Source organism: Spinacia oleracea, chromosome 4 (assembly GCF_020520425.1).
Source record: "Spinacia oleracea cultivar Varoflay chromosome 4, BTI_SOV_V1, whole genome shotgun sequence".
In the NCBI taxonomy this organism is placed as follows: Eukaryota; Viridiplantae; Streptophyta; class Magnoliopsida; order Caryophyllales; family Amaranthaceae; genus Spinacia; species Spinacia oleracea.
Window position 1 is genome coordinate 153,036,905 of NC_079490.1, and position 8,090 is coordinate 153,044,994.

The window sequence follows — 8,090 nt, forward strand, 5'->3', positions numbered from 1 at the left end:
GGGTGTACTACTAGCGACAAGTGCCGAGTGGACAACATTCGAAGCGTATGCACCCCCCGGTAGGCGATGGGTATCCTTAGTCCCAACTCCCGAGATGAAACATGCCAAGGGAGCCGAGATTCGTTATGCGGTTCTGTCCGTTCACATTAATATGCTGATTTTCAGGTCGTCCCAACTTGATAAGGAAATAAACGCGGAGTAGGATCGTTTCACCCTTCGGCAATTTTGATTACCTACGAGCACGAGTATTTCATTAACGTTCCCCAGCAGAGTCGCCACTGTGAGGGGGTCGAAAAAGCACGAGGCTAATGCATGACCTCGTCCCTCGTGGGCGTGACGTCGTCAGATCAAGTGTAGTTAGATTTCCTGTGAGTTTACACCCAATCGACTAGTAATATAGGAGTCGCCATTCAGTTTTTAACGACAATGAGAAAAACTGACAAAACCCGGTTATCGTGACATAAAGGGAGTGCAATTATGTTCGACCACGACGGCCGTAGGTTCCCTTGTGATCCCTGTTGTGGGGATCGCTCAACGTACACCCGCAGGGCAAAGATTGAGAGTTCGGGGGACTGTAACTACCGAGAGGAGTGCTCATCGATAACTACAGAGGCAAGTTATCCTTACTAGCTCAGCATAAATAATTGAAGGGACATGCGTTAACTATTAAACTATTCTGAATTGATTTTAGCAATATGCAACACATAATACTAAATCGATCGTGATTATCTTGTTTAGATTGATTTAAGGTACCTAGCATGATAGTTCAATTGTCCAAGTTATTATCTTTATTAGGCATGATAGATCAATCAAATTAATAGTTTAACAATTTTATAAAAGGGTGATGAAAGCGATTAAATCATGCGAAGGGACACATTACGACGCACCCTTGAGAGGTGCGTCACGGTTCTCAGAAAACTAACCACTTGGCTTTCCTATTTCTCCTTTTATTTAACGAATCTCAGGTTTCTGAGCAGTGTTCCAGTATTTAGGCTTAATTCATCAGCTACAGGGGACAAGATACGTTCTGTTCGACTTTTGGGTCGATTGCGACAGAACGCGGGATCAATTTCGTAGCGTGAGGCTTAGGCTTAGGGTTGGAGTCAATACTCAGATTATGAATTGTGTGTCCTCTTCACGTCGGTTTTGAGGCTGTATTTATAAGGAAAGAGTTTGTGGAAAGATAGATCTTTAGAATCCGAACCCAAAGAGAATTCGGAGACAACATGTCCCAGGTGTTTTCAGTGCCCAGGGTTGGGCGCCGAAGATTTCGGCGCCCAGACCCAGGCGTTGAAAATAGGGTCTGAGCCGAGTCTTTGTCAGATTCGGACTCTTAATCACGGAGCTTTTGAGACTTATCCGAGTTTCTTCGTGCGTATCAAATTATGACGGAATGCGTCTGGGCCCGTTACGAACCCTAGGTTCGTTAGGAATTTAATCAATACGTAACTCTTATTTTCGATTTATAGCAGGAATAGAATTCCTTTTGCCAATTCTATCTCTTTTAGGACTTATGTTGGAGTGCAACAGCTAATTCTGACAGATTTCTATCTTTTATGTCTTGCCACTTTTAACAACTACTTCTTACGGCATTTACCATTTTTAGCAGGTTTCCATGAATAGCAGGTTTGGCTGAAATGAAAAGGGTGATCGAGATTCGTTATTTTATGGGAGATGCGTTGCCAAGTGGAAATTTATGTTCTCATCATCGAACCTTCCCTTTCGGGAATGGGGACAAAAGTAGGTGTCTACACCTGTTAAATAATAAACTCCATTGTCAGACCAAAATCAAACAAATTACAATATGAAATAAAAATAAAAGGTCGAACCGAGAAAACAAAAACTGAGAAATTAAATTAAAATTGAAGAGATAAATAATTAAAATAATTAGTAAATTACCCTCTTTTTCTTGCCGAAATCCTTATAAACATTCGGAATCGATGCATTGATGATAGAATCAGACACCATGGTTAAAGATAAAACTTGAATTTGATTGAAATCAAAAACCTTAATATTCCAGAAATGCCGGAGGAAGCTCGAATTCGGTATTGAGCCAGAGTCAACTCGCCATGAATCTCTGAGTAATCTCGTCGATTAAATGGTGAGGAACGCCGAGTCACTCCTCTGGGATTTTATTCGTCGTAATATAAAGCCCTCTATAAACTTGGATCTTATCGAAAGATCCAACTTTCCTAAACCATTAGGCCCCAATATAACAACCGCTTTCACCTCTTTCTCCTTCCCTCGACGCCAGTGAAGGCGGTCGTTTTCGGCGGCGGAATGAAATTCAAATGTGAGAGGAGAGAGAAAGGGAGGATGAAGAAGATGGAGTCCAAGAGAGAGAGAGCGTGCGTCAGTAAACTAGGGGTTAAACTAGGGGCGAGGGTATATCGTCTATTCCTAGGGGGACACGAAAAGCGTGATTACCAAAAAGCCCTCGACTCTTGACTTATATAATAGAGATGTTCTTTAATGCGTGTTAATTTTACGCACATATTTTCTAATAATAATAATTATTATAATAATAATAATGATGATAATAATAACAATAACAAAAATAATAATTATTATGATAATATTGATAATGACAATAAAATAGTAATCGTAATAGTTATAGTAACAATACAACAAAATTAATGTATTGAGTAACTAGTGATAATTTGCAAAATAAGTTTTATGATATGATCTGATTAATTTGGACTTATTTTTTGTTATCTGATATGGTCTGGCTAATCTGATTAGGTCTGAAATAAGTAATAACTAATAAGGTTTTCGATAACTAAGTAGGATGAGTTGGCTAAGATTAAGGTTTACTAGTAAAATTAATATCTCCAAGGTGTATGTATATTGTATGATTAGATTTTGAAATTATGGTAAAAGGTCGCATCCCTCTTACTTCAAAGCGTCAACGATTATGGTGAAGTTGACCTTCTTAAAATGGACATAATTTCAATTAAATGTTTTTATTTACATTTTTATTATTATATTTGAATTTGGAATTTGGAATTTGGAATTTGGAAATAGTGGGAGCATGAATAATACAAGATCAAGCTGTCGGAATTTAAGTTAGAAATAAACGCAAACATTTGATTTATAATTGTAAATGGAAATATATAAAATGAGATACGATACAAATGTACATGTTTCTATTTTTAATGTAGTCTCGTAATTTGGTGGAAGGAACGCATGAAGAAGGAGATAGTGTGATTAGTTTGATACTTAAAGCTTATCTACTTAGATTTTATTCTAGGAGTTGACCAACTTTTTTGTCAAGGTTTTTATTTTATGTATAGTCATCATTAATCGTTATATGAACTACAATAACTAACGTTTTGTTTTGTGTTAAGTATCAGACGTATTAGTGGAGCACATTAATCAATGAGCATGTATATAGATTGTGTTAACCACTTACTTATCTTGTCTCCTAACGAACAAATTAATTACTACCTCCCTCATTTCTAAAAAATGGTTGTTTTAACTAATTTTTTTTGTTTCTAAATAATTTTTCTTTTTAGAACAACAATACACACTACAAGAATTTGTACTATTAACGACGGGAAATCCCGTCGCGAAATACCAATAATCGTTGATTAACGACGGGATTTTCTGTCGCGAACCCGTCATAAAAGGGGGCCGTTGTTAATAGAAAATTCCGTCGTTAACCTGTCGTAAAAGATATTTGCGACGGTTATTCCCGTCTTTGTTTGGTTGTTAGCCCCGTCGCAAAAGCCTTTTGCGACGGGATTTTTGACCCGTCGTAATTAGGTTGTCATTAAACATACAAATTCTTGTAGTGACAATTTCCACATTGATAATTTAAATAATTGTCACAAAATTAAAATATTAGTTATCATTATGAAAATGTGTAGGAATCATAAAAATATGCATAGGAAAATACGAAATTATAGCATTTCTAAGAGAAACTTAGGAGAAACAATATTTTCAAGAGAATTTCAAGCATTACGTTACATGGATTAAATTCAACGTCTTTAAATTAATGAAACAAAGGAAATATCTTACAGTAGCTTTTCTATAAGGTCGTCTTATGATTATAAGACCACTTGCCTTTGTGGGGTTGGTCATTTTTTTTGCACTAGCTAAATTAGTATAGAACATACCAATTTAGTTGTCACATTTCCTTTTATGGCATTCATACCCTAATATTTTATCACTTCTCTCTTCCCACCTTCAAAAGTTAGTTAGAAGTGATAAAATATTGTTAGTTATGGAAACTAAAGTAGCCAAGTTAGTTGTCACATAGAAGAGAAGTGACAAAGTAGCCAACTATTTGCTCACAAGCAGCATGAGTATTAATGCTATAAAGGGAAATGTGACTACTAAATTGGTATAAGTACAACTATTTGTAATTGAAATCACAAGGCGTTACAATCGTCTTGTGTCGTTACTATTCTTTCGCTTCTTTCCTTGGTTTATACTATTCCCGTTTTCATTTTTGGCGTTTCTAAATGTTGTTCCCATTGTAAATCTTTAATATATTTGGCCATGTTTTTTTTACTAAAATACCCTAATATCCCTTTCTAATTACCAAAAAACCTTAAGATTCTACCCACATTCTATCATTAATTTCACCACCTTCCTTATTTTATTCATTCACCCTTCCCCATACACCCACCCTCCATTATTTAATCCATAAACCATTCCCCATACACCACCCTCATAACATATCTCCCCTTTCCCTTATTTCTTTAATATTTTCTCTCTCCTTACTTTATTCTTTAAATATAAAATCTCTTACACCCATTTATTATTCTTACACCCAATCATTACTCATATCCCAATACAAAACAAGATTCGATTTTTTTTAATTGCCACCCACATTCTTTAGGGGAACAACATTTAGGAACGGAGGGAGTATTATTTGTTATTTGTTACTTGTTACTTGTTACTTGTTAATTGTTACTTACTACTTATTATTTATTATTCATTATCAAATTCATTATTTATTATTTAGGAGAGTAAGGGGAGAAGAACGGGGAAACTAAACACCATTCTCAAACAAAGGGTTTTCATTCCATTTTCCTTGATTCCCATTCTCATTCTCTTTCCCTTTCCCCTTCTCCAACCAAACGGCCCATCACAGAGTGTTTACCGCCTCCATCATCTTTCTTCATTTTTTTTAATAATTCATCTCTCTTCATTGTTATCCTCAATTTTTCAACATTCACAATTGCAATTAGAGATTCCGTTTAAGGTGATGTCGATCGGTATTGAAACCTCATCTCATAGGTGAAAAAAATTCTTTGCGAAATCATACTTCTTTCTCTTTTAAATTGAAATATAGGGTTTTTAATTTTATTATGGTTTAAGTTTCTTTAGATTCAGTTTTATGGTTTGCTTATGCCTTTGAAATTGAGTTTGTAGTGCGTTTTGTGTTTTAATTTCATGTCAGTTACAATGTTTGCTTGTGTTTATACCAACCTATTTATCTATTTAATTTGCTCAATTGAACCTCCAATTTCTTGTATTCTCTCATATCCTCTGTTTGCCTGCAGGACACAAATAGGGTCATATATTCGCCAACGTTGACATTCGGGTTTCCATATCAAGGTGAGTCTTACATATTACCCTATTGTTTTCCCTCTTTAGCAGCTAGCCAACTTAATTGGTGTGATGGTTTAATTTATTAATTGCTTGGGAGGAAGGGATATAGAAGGAAAGTTGCAGTAGCAAGATTTAGTTTAGATAAACACTTATGCTCAATAGTAGTGGGTGTTGTGTGAGAGAAAATTAGCAACCATAGTCAAAATAGATTTCGAACTTTAGCTGTCTATTGTTTATAGACAATGAGCACTTACATTAAAAAATTTATGTACTGGTTTCATAATTTCACCTACTAACTATTTCCATTGTCGATTTCTGTAGAAATTGTGCTTAACCTAATCTAAAATGTACATTTTTTGTTTATTCTATTCATGTTTACTAAAGGCTCTAGACTTTAGCATTGAAGATTACATGGTTATATTCTTTGTTCGGATTTTGGTGAGTTAGTTAATTTCCTTTGTTCATTATTGGTTGGCCTAGATTTCTTAACTCAACTTTGGCCCTCTTTCTCTTTTGAACTTTAGTTGATGTTATTGTTATATAGATATATTTACAGTTTGAATTTTTATTTTTCAAGAATCTTGAAGTTAGTTACAGTATGAAAAGGAGGATATGTGCAACATTGGATCTTTCCATCTAAGTGTGTGTTTGTATTTTCGAGTCTGTTACACTAAATAGTGTTGATATCATTATTATTTTTATTCTTCTGAATTTTAGTGAAACCATGGTTTAAGAGTTTAGTAATATATGTTTTTTTGAGGAGTTCTTGAAGAATCTTGAAAGTTTCCAAGGAACGAAAAAAGGAAGCGTACACAACTTGGAACTTCTTGATCATAAGTAATCATTTTCTCTTATACGACGTAAAAAGATTGATTGTCTCATTTCTTTATATCCTTTCTAGATTAAAATTTTGAGTTTTTGATCTAGTTTTGAAATCTTGCTAAATTTAAACTTTGGTAAACATGTATTGTATGATTACATTTACATGCTTGCTTCCTTTTATTTGAAAATATTTCAACTAAATCTATGTCGCCTTTGTTCCTGTTTCTTATATAATTTGATCATTTTTGTGAACTTACTATACTCTTTATATTCCTAAGTGGAAACGCACTATATGTAGTGCTAGCTTTTTTTTGTGGTAAGTGTTAGTCCAGATACTCTCTTATTTTTGTTATCTAGGTTGTCCGTTCTGTTGATCATGATGTTTCTTTAAGAGGATGTTTCTTATGTTCATTCATCAATTCATTTGTACTCATAAATAAAAATAGAGTTGTGGTTGTTATTTGTATGTTTATGTTGGGCCTCATTGAGTGGATTATCGCAGGGAGTCACGAGCCATGTAATTTATTTCTTCTCTTTGTATGTCCTCAAGGGTTTAACTCTATTCTTATTCTTATAAGTGTCGAATCTGTATTTTCCTTCCAGGTGACGATGATTCCATTAATGAGGATATGTTGCTATGATCATAAGGTTTTTGACATCATCATACAGACAGTTTCAACTACTCTATTCATGGTTACTAGGTTGCGTGAACTGTTGTACATTGTTATCTCCCTTGTTTACGAAACGAAGTAACTATTATGTTTACTTTAGAGCCTACTTGGAATTATTGTGTAAATTAAATTTAGGGTGTTGTATTGTAATAATTGTTACTTCAATGAAAAAGTTAATTATTTGGCTAGCTAATATATATTTTCTTTCAAAGTGGAGTTAATTTTGTGTTATTCAATTTTATTATTTTGTAAGTTCCAAATTAAAGGGGTACATATACTAGTAAAGAAAGGTAAAAGAAGGAATTGAAGTAATGGCTTTAGGTGACATTTATTTGGTGCTTTACCAACATTTACATAAATTGTCGCTAGATGTTTGGGCGACATTGGTTCTAGCGACATTTAAATAAATGTCGCTACAGCTTCTAGCGGCATAAATAAATGCCACCTAAGCCTAAAATAAATGCCGCTAGAGGCACCTTTTGTTGTAGTGAGTATATCAGTATCTTAACGCAAGTAGACTCCTAAGTCCACCCGCGCGAAATGTGTAATTTTGTAACAAGTTCCTTACTAAATTGAACGACGTATCACAGATTCACGAGTTTACTAACCCCAATTTTATAGTCGGAGTTCAACCTCTATATGGCATTTCCTGTTACAAATTATATTCTGACATTCAACTAAGCCATTTAAATTAATTATCTGGTTGTCTCAATTTATACATATATGTAGAATTAGAGTTATTAATTAATGTTCCATTCATAATAAAAAGTTTAGGACTTGTTCGGTATTACTTTTTTTTTCTTTTACGGTTTTTTCATGAAATTCCCTTGAGGTTTCACATACGCACCAAATGTTGATCTTTGAATAAGAAGAAGAAGAAGAAGAAGAAGAAGAAGAAGAAGAAGAAGAAGAAGAAGAAGAAGAAGAAGAAGAAGAAGAAGAAGAAGCAACAACGTATGAAATATGAATACAATTCAGAGAAAAAGACAGAGCTAATTAATTTCTGATATTATTGAATGATTGAATAATGGGAAA

General features: G+C 34.2%; 1 long non-coding RNA gene across 1 annotated transcript; it reads left to right on the forward strand.

Annotated features, from left to right (window-relative positions):
* The first annotated feature begins 4,999 nt into the window (after nt 1-4,999).
* Nucleotides 5,000-7,276, forward strand: LOC110786213 (uncharacterized). The gene is made up of 3 exons (XR_002532819.2): nt 5,000-5,247; nt 5,514-5,568; nt 6,988-7,276. It is a non-coding gene; the product is annotated as an uncharacterized lncRNA (long non-coding RNA).
* The last annotated feature ends 814 nt before the right edge of the window (nt 7,277-8,090 follow it).